A 14,225-nucleotide genomic window follows, 5' to 3' on the forward strand; every position below is an offset into this window, starting at 1 on the left:
ATATTGTATGATTCCACTTATAGAAGATATCTGGAATAGGGAAATTCATAGAAACAGAAAGTAGGACACAGGTTACCAGGGGCTGGAGGGAGAAGGAAATAGGGAGTCATTGTTTAATGGATACAGTGCTTCTATTTGGGATGATAAAAAATTTATGGAAATGGATGATGGGGATGGTTGCACATTGTGAATGTACTTAGTGCCACTGAATTATACCATTAAAAATGGTTTAAATGGTACATTTTATGGTATGTATATTTTACCAGAATAAAACAAATTAATTAATTAAAAAATTTTTAATGAGACATCATTTTTAACTTCCCAAAATCTCTAAGGAAGGTCTACAGTGACTCTTATAAGATCATGTCCCTACAATGATAATTTGGATTCTTTCTAGCCTTAGATTATATCTTATACTTAGCCATACCAAAGTTTAACTCTCTTCTTTCTGTCCTCCCTCCCATAATTCCAGACTTTAAAAATCTCTTTCTTAAGCTTTTCCACATCTATAAAGCATTTATTATATGATTGTGAACTTAGACATTTAATATAAGTGCCTCATCTATAAAATTTTTGAACTAACATCAGCACTTCTTATGAGGAGAGCCAACTACCAAACTTTACTTTTTAAATAAGTAACTGCCCTGACTCTTTGTTACTGTCTCTAAATCAGTTCCTAAACAAAGCAAATCTTTCCCTCCAACCCTATACCAACCCTATAGTGTGTGTCTTAAGAAATAGTTTCTGGGGTGTTTGTGTATGTGTATGTGTGTGTGTGTGTGTTGGGATGTGTGTGGGGAATGGGGGGAGCACAGCAAGAAGGAAGACTTTGTCAAAGGTATTTTTTCTAATGTTAATAAGTTATATCTATTTGTTCCTCTTATTTCAGATAGTTATTTTATCATTCCACTCAACTCAACTTGATTGGGTGGCATGATTTCCCATTACGTAAATCATACAGTTCATCTGCAAATAGACTGTGTTTGCTTAAATGTTCAACAATTATACCATTCATTACAAAGTCTACCAGCTTCCCTGCCCTTGAAGTAAAAGTAAGCAATCTGTAATCAAAAAGGACCTCCACTGGAATGCTTTGTGTAGATCGATTACACAGAAGTTATTTGTAATGATAAGATTTACACTTAGTCAGCTATTAGTAGTAGATTAATATGTGCTTGGAAAAATGAAGTCCTTCATGAGCACCACCTAGCCAAATTATTTCATTTCTTAATCTTTGTATTATTTCCTATTCCTAGTCAGATATTTTATAATATATCCTTATTATTATATATACATTTAAAAATCCTAGATGGACATGGAATTTGCTCCACAAAAACTATATATTACTACTGGTACTTAATAGGTACCTGAAAACTAGAGGCAAAAACTTGTAATACTCTGGAATAGAAAAAAATATATATGCTCTTCCACTAATCCTAGTTTTCTGTTATCAGAAAGTATTCCAATTTTGCTTTTACTTTTCCAATTGCTTTTACTGATGTAACTTTCATTAACAGAAAAAATGCAAAATAGTAAATCTAATTTTAGCCAGAGGATTACATTCTCAAATTTCTACTGGACATCCTTGGGCTAGCAGCAGCCCAAGCAGTGATTACAAAAATTTATCTATGTTCAGCTTTAAAATACTCTCAGTAAAAAGAACACAGTATAAGAGCTACTGAGCCTGATCACAAGATGTGTTCATCACGGGGATTCAATCTATTGTCCTATCCATTTACATGAGCAATCAAGGAACATTCTGGGAGAGAATTTCTACTAAGGAAAGAGAGAACTGAGTAAACTCTCTTGGTACAAAAAAAAAAAAAAAGGCAGTGTATTGTGGTGGTTAGAAAATGGGATTAGGGGTCTTAGGTCAGGTTCCCTAAAAGGGCCTGAGGTGAGCTTTATTAGGGTGTACTCTAAAAAGTGAAGGATAGGATAGGTCAGGAGAAGCAAGAGAGGGGCCCAGATAGAGACTAGTTTCAGTTTGACCCAACAGGAAAGCTCCAGAGCACAAACTGTACCACAGAATTGTCCTTACCTTGAGGCAAGTGATCAGACCTTTGTAACCCTTATAATCTAGTCATTGGTCAAGAGCTACTAGTAGGGACAGGAGGAATCAGTCTTCCAGGAGAGAGTAACTTGCTGAGTTAGCAGCCTACAGTCATATCAGCTGAGGATGGGATGGCCGGCAGGGTAAAGTGGATCCAGTTGCAGCATCAACATCTACTGCAGGGTCCAAATGATCAGGCTTTGAGTCCCACGATGTAGCTATTAGCTATACAATGCTTGGAAACTATTTAGGCTTTCTGAACTTGGGTTCTTTACCTATAAAACTGGGGAGAATAACACTTACCTCTCAAGGTTGTTTTGAAAACTTTAAAAAATATATATATAGTACTTGGGCTGGTACTGATCAAAGTGCTCAATAAATAAATGCTTTTAAAAATGCTAAGTAGCTAGAAGGCAAGAATGATTGAAAGAATAGCACGGTTTCTTTCAAATGAATATGGTGCTTGGCAAAGCTCTACAAGTAAGAAAATATTTTGGGGTGCCCTTCCAACAGAGTATTGCACAATAAAGGTATTCTTGCCTGTTTTTACAAATGTCTGTGTAATCACCAAGTCTCCAGTGACTCAGCGGTAGCACTCAGTGAAAGAGACAAAGTGGTGCAGTGAACGGTGTGATTCTCATGAGAACAACAGCCTTGCCCAAAAGGCACAGAATAGTTGGCAGAGGTTGCAGCATCCAGCAGAAAGGAAATAGAATAGGAAGAAAAAATGGTTGAGCCTATGCCATAGCTGACCAAACTTGTTATTCAGGACATAAGAGACACAGGGTGGAGGGGGATGCCTAGCACAAGGCTCAGTAGCAAGGGTGGTGATGTCAAGAGTTAACCAAAGAAGAATAGCACTAGATCCCTAGGGGGCACTGCTCTGTCATATTTACTGATGCAGGACATGGTTGACTAGCTTACAGCTACTGGGTCAGCGAAAACATTTGTGATTGGCAACAACTTCAGCAGGCTTGCCTTCAGCACTATTCTAGGGTCTTAAGATACATCAGGGAATAAAACACAGATGAATGCTATAGGATCTTACACTCTGGCAGAGAATAAACATAATAAATAAGCAAATAATATATACTGTAGTATGTTAGAAGGTGGTAACTGCTATGGAGTAAAAAAAAACATGGAGCAGGGTAAGGCATGTCAGAGGGTGAAGGAGCAGGTTGGAGTATTAAACAGAGTGATCATGTAATGTACAGCATGGAATACAGTTAACAATACTGTATTGTATATTTGAAAGTTGCTAAGAGAGTAGATCAAAATTTCCCATCACAAGAAAAAAAATGGTAACTACATATGTGTGGTGAGGGATGTGAACTAAACTTATTGCAGTAATCATTTCTTAATATATATATGTCATATGTTATACAACTAAAACGAATTCAATGTTATATGTCAATTATACCTCAATTTAAAAAATATAGGGCGGTCATAATAGGCCTTAGGGAGAGGGTAAAACTTGAGCAAAGACATAAAGGAAGTGAAAATATTAGCTTAGTAGATATCATGGGAGAGCATTTCAGACAGAAGAAACAGGCACAGCAAAGAAATTTAAGTCAGAAGAGACTAGTGTGTTTAAGAAAAAACACGAGAGGAATAATCAAGGAGGAGTGTGATATGAAATGAGGTCACAAGGGTAAGAGGAAGAAGCAACATGTGTAGCGGGGGATTCAAAGTGGAGGGACAGATTGGGGGATACCTTCAAGATGGTGGAAGAGTAAGACGTGGAGATCACCTTCCTCCCCACAAATACACCAGAAATATATCTACATGTGGAACAGCTCCTACAGGACACCTACTGAATGCTGGCAGAAGACCTCAGACTTCCCAAAAGGCAAGAAACTCCCCCATGTACCTGGGTAGGGCAAAAGAAAAAAGGAAAAACAGAGACAAAGAATAGGGATGGGACCTGCACCTCTGGGAGGGAGCTGTGAAGGAGGAAAGGTTTCCACACACTAGGAAGCCCCTTCGCAGGCGGAGACTGCGGGTGGCGGAGGGGGGAAGCTTCAGAGCCATGGAGGAGAGCGCAGCAACAGGGGTGTGGAGGGCAAAGCAGAGAGATTCCCGCACAGAGGATCGGTGCCGACAAACACTCACCAGCCCAAGAGGCTTTGCTCACCCGCTGGGACAGGCAGGGGCTGGGAGCTGAGGCTCGGGCTTTGGAGGTCCGAGCGCAGGGAGAGGACTGGGGTTGGCTGCGTGAACACAGCCTGAAGCGGGCTAGTGCGCCACAGCTAGCTGGGAGGAGGTCTGGGGAAAAACCTGGAGCTGCCTAAGAGGCAAAAGACCATTGCTTTGGGGTGCGCAACGAGAGGGGATTCAGAGCACAGCCTTAATGAGCTCCAGAGACATGCACGAGGCGCGGCTACCAGCACGGACACCAGAGGCAGGCATGAGATGCTAAGGCTGCTGCTGCAGCCACTAAGAAGCCTGTCACTATCTACACCTCCCCTCCCGGGAGCCTGTGCAGCCCGCCACTGCCAGGGTCTCGTGATCCAGGGACAACTTCCCTGGGAGAACACACGGCGCACCTCAGGCTGGTGCAATGTCATGCCGGCCTCTGCCACTGCAGGCTTACCCTGCATTCCGTGCCCCTCCCTCCCACGGGCCTGAGTGAGCCAGAGCCCCCTAATCAGCTGCTCCTTTAACCCCGTCCTGAGCAAAGAACAGACGCCCTCAGGCCGCCTGCACACAGAGGTGGGGCCAAATCCAAAGCTGAACCCCAGGAGCTGTGAGAACAAAGAAGAGAAAGGGAAATCTCTCCCAGCAGCCTCAGGAGCAGTGGATTAAATCTCCACAATCAAGTTGATGTACCCTGCATCTGTGGAATACCTGAATAGACAACGGGTCATCCCAAAATTGAGTCAGTGGACTTTGGGAACAATGATATATATTTTTTTTCCCTTTTTCTCTTTTTGTGAGTGTGTATGTTTTTTTGTGTGATTTTTTCTGTATAGCTTTGCTTTTATCATTTGTCCTAGGGTTCTGTCTGTCCGTTTTTTGGGGGTTTTTTTGTCTGTTTTGCATTTTAGTATAGTTTTTAGTGCTTGTTATAATTGGTGGATTTGTTTTTTGGTTTTGTTGCTCGCTTTTCTTTCTTGCTATTTTGCTTCCTGTTTTTAAATGACTTTTTAATTTTTTATTAATTATATTTTATTTATAAAATAAATTTTTAATTAAAAAATTTATTTTTAAATAAATTTTTTAATTTACTAGCTAAATTTTATTTATTTTAATAACTTTATTTTCTTTTTTCTTTCCTTTTTTTCTCCCTTTTCTTCTGAGTCGTGTGGCTGACACGGTCTTGGTACTCTGGCCAGGTGTCAGGCCTGTGCCTCTAAGGTGGAAGAGCCAAGTTCAGGATATTGGTCCACAAGAGACCTACTGGCTCCATGTAATACCAAATGGTAAAAGCTAACCAGAGATCTCCATCGAATGCTAAGACTCAGCTCCACTCAACGACCAGCAAGTTACAGTGCTGGACACCCTATGCCAAACAACTAGCAAGACAGGAACATAACCCCACCCATTAGCAGAGAGGCTGCCTAAAATCATAATAAGGTCACAGACACCCCAAAACACACCACTGGACTTGGTCCTGCCCACCACAAAGACAAGATCCAGCCTCATCCACCAGAACACAGGCACTAGTCCCCTCCACCAGGAAGCCTACACAACCCACTGAACCAACATTAGCCACTGGGGGCAGACACCAAAAACAATGGGAACTAAGAACCTGCAGCCGGTGAACAGGAGACCCCAAACACAGTAAGTTAAGCAAAATGAGAAGACAGAGAAATACACAGGAGATGAAGGAGCAAGGTAAAAACCCACCAGACCAAACAAATCTAGGAAATAGGAAGTCTACCTGAAAAAGAATTCAGAGTAATGATAGTAAAGAAGATCCAAAATCTTGGAAATAGAATGGAGAAAATACAAGAAACGTTTAACAAGGACCTAGGAGAACTAAAGAGCAAACAAACAATGATGAACAACACAATAAATGAAATTAAAAATTCTCTAGAAGGAATCAATAGCAGAATAACTGAGGCAGAAGAATGGATAAGTGACCTGGAAGGTGAAATAGTGGAAATAACTATTACAGAGGAGAATAAAGAAAAAAGAATGAAAATAATTGAGAACAGTCTCAGAGACCTCTGGGACAACATTAAATGCACCAACATTCAAATTATAGGGCTCCCAGGAGAAGAGAAAAAGAAAGGGACTAAGAAAATATTTGAAGAGATTATAGTTGAAAACTTCCCTAATATGGGAAAGGAAATAGTTAATCAAGTCCAGGAAGTGCAGAGAGTCCCATACAGGATAAAATCAAGGAGAAACACACTGAGACACATATTAATCAAACTACCAAAAATAAAATACAAAGAAAAAATATTAAAAGCAGCAAGGGAAAAACAACAAATAACATACAAGGGAATCCCCATAAGGTTAACAGCTGATCTTTCGGCAGAAACTCTGCAAGCCAGAAGGGAATGGCAGGACATGTTAAAGTGATGGAAGGAAAAAACCTACAACAAAGATTACTCTACCCAGCAAGGATCTCATTCAGATTTGACAGAGAAATTAAATCCTTTACAGACAAGTAAAAACTAAGAGAATTCAGCACCACCAAACCAGCTTTACAACAAATGCTAAATGAATTTCTCTAAGCAGAAAACACAAGAGAAGGAAAAGACCTACAATAACAAACCCAAAACAATTAAGAAAATGGTAATAGGAACATACATATCAATAATTACCTTAAATGTAAATGGATTAAATGCTCCAATCAAAAGGCATAGACTGGCTGAATGCATATAAAAATATACATTTTTTTTATATATATATAAAATATATATATATATCCTGTCTACAAGAGACCCACTTCAGACCTAGGGACACATACAGACTGAGAGTGAGGGGATGGAAAAATATATTCCACGCAAATGGACATCAAAAGAAAGCTGGAGTAGCAATTCACATATCAGACAAAATAGATTTTAAAATAAAGACTATTACAAGAGACAAAGAAGGACACTACATAATGATCAAGGGATCAATCCAAGAAGAAGATACAACAATTATAAATATTTATGCACCCAACATAGGAGCAACTCAATACAAAAGGCAAATGCTAACAGCCATAAAAGGGGAAATCGACAGTATCACAACCATAGTAGGGGACTTTATTAGCCCACTTTCACCAATGCACAGATCATCCGAAATGAAAATAAATATGGAAACACAAGTTTTAAATGACACATTAGCCAAGATGGACTTAATTGATATTTATAGGACATTCCATCCAAAAACAACAGAATATACTTTCTTCTCAAGTGCTAATGGAACATTCTCCAGGATAGATCATATCTTGGGTCACAAATCAAGCCTTGGTAATTTTAAGAAAATAGAAATCATATCAGGTATATTTTCCAACCACAACCCTATGAGACTAGATATCAATTACAGGAAAAAATCTGTAAAAAATACAAACACATGGAGGCTAAACAATACTCTACTTAATAACGAAGAGATCACTGAAGAAATCAAACAGGAAATCAAAAAGTACCTAGAAACAAATGACAATGAAAGCACGATGACCCAGGGCTTCCCTGGTGGCGCAGTGGTTGAGAGTCCGCCTGCCGATGCAGGGGATGCGGGCTCGTGCCCCGGTCCGGGAAGATCCCACATGCCGCGGAGCGGCTGGGTCCGTGAGCCATGGCCGCTGAGCCTGCGCTTCCGGAGCCTGTGCTCCACAACGGGAGAGGCCACAACAGTGAGAGGCCCGTGTACCGCAAAAAACAAACAAACAAACAAACAAACAAAAACCCCGACGACCCAAAACCTATGGGATGAAACAAAAGCAGTTCTAAGGGGGAAGTTTATAGCAATACAATCCTACCTCAAGAAACAAGAAACATCTCAGATAAACAACCTAACCTTACACCTAAAGCAATCAGAGAAAGAAGAACAAAAAAACCCAAAGTTAGCAGAAGGAAAGAAATCATAATGATCAGATCAGAAATAAATGAAAAAGAAATGAAGGAAACAGTAGCAAAGGTCAGTAAAACTAAAAGCTGGTTCTTTGAGAAGATAACCAAAATTGATAAACCATTAGCCAGACTCATCAAGAAAAAAAGGGAGAAGACTCAAATCAATAGAATTAGAAATGAAAAAGGAGAAGTAACAACTGACACTGCAGAAATCCAAAGGATCATGAGAGATTACTACAAGCAACTTTATGCCAATAAAATGGACAACCTGGAAGAAATGGACAAATTCTTAGAAATGCACAACCTTCAGAGACTGAACCAGGAAGAAACAGAAAATATAAACAGACCAATCACAAGCACTGAAATTGAGACTGTGATTAAAAATCTTCCAATGAACAAAAGCCTAGAACCGGATGGCTTCACAGGAGAATTTTATCAAACATTTAGAGAAGAGCTAACACCTATCCGTCTCAAACTGTTCCAAAATATAGCAGAGGGAGGAACACTCCCAAACTCATTCTATGAGGCCACCATCACCCTGATATCAAAACCAGACAAAGATGTCACAAAGAAAGAAAACTACAGGCCAATATCACGGATGACCATAGATGCAAAAATCCTCAACAAAATACTAGCAAACAGAATCCAAAAGCACATTAAATGGATCATACACCATGGTCAAGTGGGGTTTATCCCAGGAATGCAAGGATTCTTCAATATTTGCAAATCAATCAATGTGATACACCATATTAACAAACTGAAGGATAAAAACCATATGATCACCTCAATAGATGAAGAAAAAGCTTTCAACAAAATTCAACAACCATTTATGATAAAAACCCTCCAGAAACTAAGCATAGAGGGAACTTACCTCAACATAATAAAGGCCATATATGACAAACCCACAGCCGACATTGTTCTCAGTGGTGAAAAACTGAAACCATTTCCACTAAGATCAGGAACAAGACAAGGTTGCCCTGTCTCACAACTATTATTCATCATAGTTTTGGAAGTTTTAGCCACAGCAATCAGAGAAGAAGAAGAAATAAAAGGAATCCAAAAAAGAAGAAGTAAAGCTGTCACTGTTTGCAGATGACATGATACTATACATAGAGAATCCTAAAGACGCTACCAGAAAACTACTAGAGCTAATCAACGAATTTGGTAAAATAGCAGGATACAAAATTAATGCACAGAAATCTCTTGCATTTCTATACACTAATGATGAAAAATATGAAACAGAAATTAAGGAAACACTCCCATCACCATTGCAACAAAAAGAATGAAACACCTAGGAATAAACCTACCTAGGGAGACAAAACACCTGTATGCAGAAAACTATAAGACACTGATGAAAGAAATTAAAATGATACCAACAGATAGAGAGATATACCATGTTCTTGGATTGGAAGAATCAATATTGTGAAAATGACTATACTACCCAAAGCAATCTACAGATTCAGTGCAATCCCTATCAAATTACCAATGGCATTTTTTACAGAACTAGAATAAAAAAATCTTAAAATTTGTATGCAGACACAAAATACCCTCAATAGCCAAAGCAGTCTTGAGGGAAAAAAATGGAGCTGGAGGATTCAGACTCCTCGACTTCAGACTATACTACAAAGCTACAGTAATCAAGACAATATGGTACTGCACAAAAAGAGAAATATAGATCAATGGAATAGGATAGAAAGCCCAGAGATAAACCCACACACCTATGGTCAACTAATTTATGACAAAGGAGGCAAGGATATAGAATGGAGAAAAGACAGTCTCTTCAATAAGTGGTGCTGGGAAAATTGGACACCTATGTGTAAAAGAATGAAATTAGAACACTCCCTAACACCATACACAAAAATAAACTCAAAATGGAATCGAGACCTAAATGTAAGACCAGACACTATAAAACTCTAGAGGAACAATAGGGAGAACACTCTTTGACATAAATCACAGCAAGGTCTTTTTTGATCTACCTCCTTGAGTAATGGAAATAAAAACAAAAATAAACAAATGGGACCTAATGAAACTTCAAAGCTTTTGCACAGCAATGGAAACCATAAACAAGACCAAAAGACAATCCTCAGAATGGGAAAAAATATTTGCAAATGAAGCAACTGACAAAGGATTAATCTCCAAAATTTATAAGCAGCTCATGCAGCTCAATAACAAAAAAACAAACAACCCAATCCAAAAATGGGCAGAAGACCCAAATAGGCCTTTCTCTAAAGAAGACATACAGATGGCCAAGAAGCACATGAAAAGCTGCTCAACATCACTAATTATTAGAGACATGCAAATCAAAACTACAATGGGGTATCACCTCGCACCAGTTAGAATGGGCATCATCAGAAAATCTGCAAACAACAAATGCTGGAGAGGGTGTGGAGAAAAGGGAACCCTCATGCACTTTTGGTGGGAATGTAAATTGATTCAGCCACTATGGAGAACAGTATGGAGGTTCCTTAAAAAACAAAAAATAGAATTACCACATGACCCAGCATTCCCACTACTAGGCATATACCCAGAGAAAGCCATAATTCAAAAAGACACATGCACCCCAATGTTCATTGCAGCACTATTTACAATAGCCAGGTCATGGAAGCAACCTAAATGCCCATTAACACACGAATGGATAAAGAAGAAGTGGTACATATATGCAATGGAATATTACTCAGCCATAAAAAGAAATGAATTTGGGTCATTTGTAGAGACATGGATGGATCTAGAGACTGTCATACAGAGTGAAGTAAGTCAGAAAGAGAAAAACAAATATCATATAATTAATGCATATATGTGGAACCTAGAAAAATGGTACAGATGAACATGTTTTCAGAGCAGAAATTGAGACACAGATGTAGAGAACAAACGTATGGACACCAAGGCGGGAAAGTGGCGGCGGGGGTGGGGCAGGTGGTGTGATGAATTGGGAGATTGGTATTGACATGTAAACACTAATATGTATAAAATGGATAGCTAATAAGAACCTGCTGTATAAAAAAATAAATAAAATTCAAAAAAAATTATACATGTAATCCACCTTTCCTACTTAGTAGTCTATGGATTATCAAATTTGAAAAAGAATAAAGCAGCTAACATTTTGTAGTTGTATAAAGTTTTCTTTGTAAACATAAAATGTCACTGTATCCTACTCAGAGAGGAAGAAACAAGGACCAGAAAGAAACTTTTAAGTCAAAAAAAAAGAAAGTCTACAAATAACAAATGGTGGAGAGGATGTGGGAAAAAGGGAACCCTACTACACTGCTGGTGGGAATGTAAATTGTTGTTGCCACTATGGAAAACAGTAGGGAAGGACCTCAAAACACTAAACACAGAACTACCACATGATCCAGCAATTCCACTTCTAGGTATATAGCTGAAGAAAATAAAAACCAAATTCAAAAAGAATTCAAAAAGATACAGGTACCCCAATGTTCATAGCAGCTTTATTTATAATAGCCAAGATAAGGAAGCAACCTAAATGCCCATCAACAGATGAATGGATAAAGAATTAGTGATATATATATATACACACACACACATATATAATGTGATATATGTATATTATATATATAATGGAGTACTGAGACACATAAAGAATGAAATTCTGCCATTTGCAACATTATGAATGGACCTAGAGAATATTATACTTAGTGAAATAAGTCAGACAGAGAAAGACAAATACTATCTGCTCTATATTATCACTTATGTGTGAAATTTAAATTTAAAAAATAAAACAAATGAATGTATATAACAAAATAGAAACAGACTCACAGATATAGAGAGCAAACTAGTGGTTACCAATGGGGAGAGGGGAGGCGGGAAGGGATAGATCGGAGTATGGGATTAAGAGGTACAAACTACTACGTATAAAATAAATAAGCAAAAAGGATATATTGCACAGCACAGGGAAAAAGAGCCAACATTTTGTAATAACTTTAAATGGAATATAATCTATTAAAATATTGAATCACTGTTATACACCTGAAACGTATAAAGTATTGCAAATCAACCATACTTCAATTAAAAAATTGTGGAAATTTTAAAATTCATGTTGCCTATTAGAACATGAAAAAAATTAATAAGGAAGAAAACGATTTAATTTGATGAAAAGAAACAAAATAAAAGATTAGTTCCAATAGAAAAACTACTTGATATAAATGACAGTGAGATTTTAGTTTCTTTCAAATAATAACAAAGTGTACAATTTATTTCCTGCATAGAGTATACAATTACTCAGGGTAATACAGTTTATAAAACAGAGCCAAAAAATGTGTCAAAATTTCAAGTAACCAATGGAAATAACTTTCATAAAATATGGTACCTCCAAGTCCATTGTTAAGAAAATAAATTAAGGTACATTAAAATGCTCGGTTTTAAAGTTTTAAACCTTTGCCTAGGTGGGAAAATTTGTAATGTAATACTGGTTTTGATTCTTCTGTAAATTTAATTAAAATTTATCCTTAAGTAAAAACATCTATACTTGCTGGTGTCTAAAGAAGTAAGAATGACTTTGCTGTATACCTGAAACTAACACAACATTATAAATCAACTATACTCTAATAAAAAATTTTTTTTAAAAAAGGAGTAAGAATGGACAGACCATGTAAATCTGAGTTTAGGTCTCAGATCTCTTTGACACAACCTGGATCTAGTACTCCCAACTGTCATGCAAATGATCACATTTACCTTTGCCTATTTAGCACAGGATTTATGAATAAATCACAGGTATATGAAAACACTTAGAATTCTTTGAAATGACTTGACAAATTCAAATTAACTATTTATTAGTAGTAGTTAAATAAGAAAATATAATATCAATAGCAAACATTTATTTGATTTTTAGGTAATACTTTGCCTATTATGAAAAACAATGTGTCATGATGAGAATGTTAGGAAGTTATATGAAAGATCACTCTTACAAGAAGGCAGAATGTGAAACCTGTCTAAGGCTTAGTTTCCATATTGTAGTGGAATGGCTGAGAAGAGGGTGAACTCTGAGGACTGACCACCTGAGTTGACTCCTGATTCTGTTATCTTTTAGTTGTTTGACCTTGGTCAAGTTTTGTAACTTCTCTGTCTGAGTTCCTTATTTGTAAAATGCGGATAAACAACAGTACCAATTTGGTAGGGTTTTCATAAGGATGACATGGATTTGTGGCAGTCATTCTTGACTGTCTAACTCAACACCCATTCTCAACCTTCTTTTCTCTTCTGCTCCACTATAAAGTCTGAAAAAGTGTAAAACTTGATTTCCCAATCTCCCTTTCAAATTGGGGTGCTAGGTGACAGTGCAAGCAAAGGAGACAAAAGCAGAATACTGTTGGAGCTTCTAGGAAAGCTTTGCCTTCCCTGATAAAAGGAGACAGATTTAGCTGGGATAAAAGGGGAGAGATGTAGCTGAGACCATCCTTTCCTTCCTTCTTTTTTCCTTCAACACAAACATTTTGCTTGGTGTTGGGAGAGACATCTTACAAATAGGAGAACAAGGTCAAGGGAATGGGATGCTGTCAGAAATCACTATGTCACTGAACAAATGCCAGTTGCCAGAAGCCTTTTAATATGAAAAAGTGAACTGTAAGTTTTTAGCTGACTGATACTGAATATTGTTACTTGCAGCTATAACTATTCCTAACTGATTCAGAGTTAATACATGTGGAATGCTTGGAATAGTTCTTAGCCATGATTAATGCTTAATAAATTTTAGCTATAAGTATTATTTTCTAGTTGATCATGTGTTGTATGTCATCAATTTTATATTCATTAATGTGTGATATGTATTTGTGTGGTTTATGTATCTTGTCTTATAGTTTCAACATAGAGTTGTAATATTATTTAAATAGTATTTAAAATTCACTGTAGTTTAAATACATGATAATGGTACATGGTACCATAAATACATGGTCATTTCTTGGAGCAATTAATCTGTCTAAATGCCCATTTTTTTGCTGTCTTCTTTAATTCAAGAGCCCATTATATCTGTTGAGCTTTTCTTGTTATTCATTAATATGTTACTAACTTAAAAGTTTTGGAAAAGATGCTCTGGAATTTCATCATTTGCTCCCTTTTATCCATTATTTTAGAACTTCTGTTTTTTTGCAACATTTTCAGAATAAAAATGTTGAGGCACTTATGAGCTTCTGCTATTTCCTAGCAGCATACAA

This window comes from Delphinapterus leucas, chromosome 9 (assembly GCF_059928025.1).
Source record: "Delphinapterus leucas isolate spDelLeu-1000000601 "Yukka" chromosome 9, BTC_Dleu_Yukka2, whole genome shotgun sequence".
In the NCBI taxonomy this organism is placed as follows: domain Eukaryota; kingdom Metazoa; phylum Chordata; class Mammalia; order Artiodactyla; family Monodontidae; genus Delphinapterus; species Delphinapterus leucas.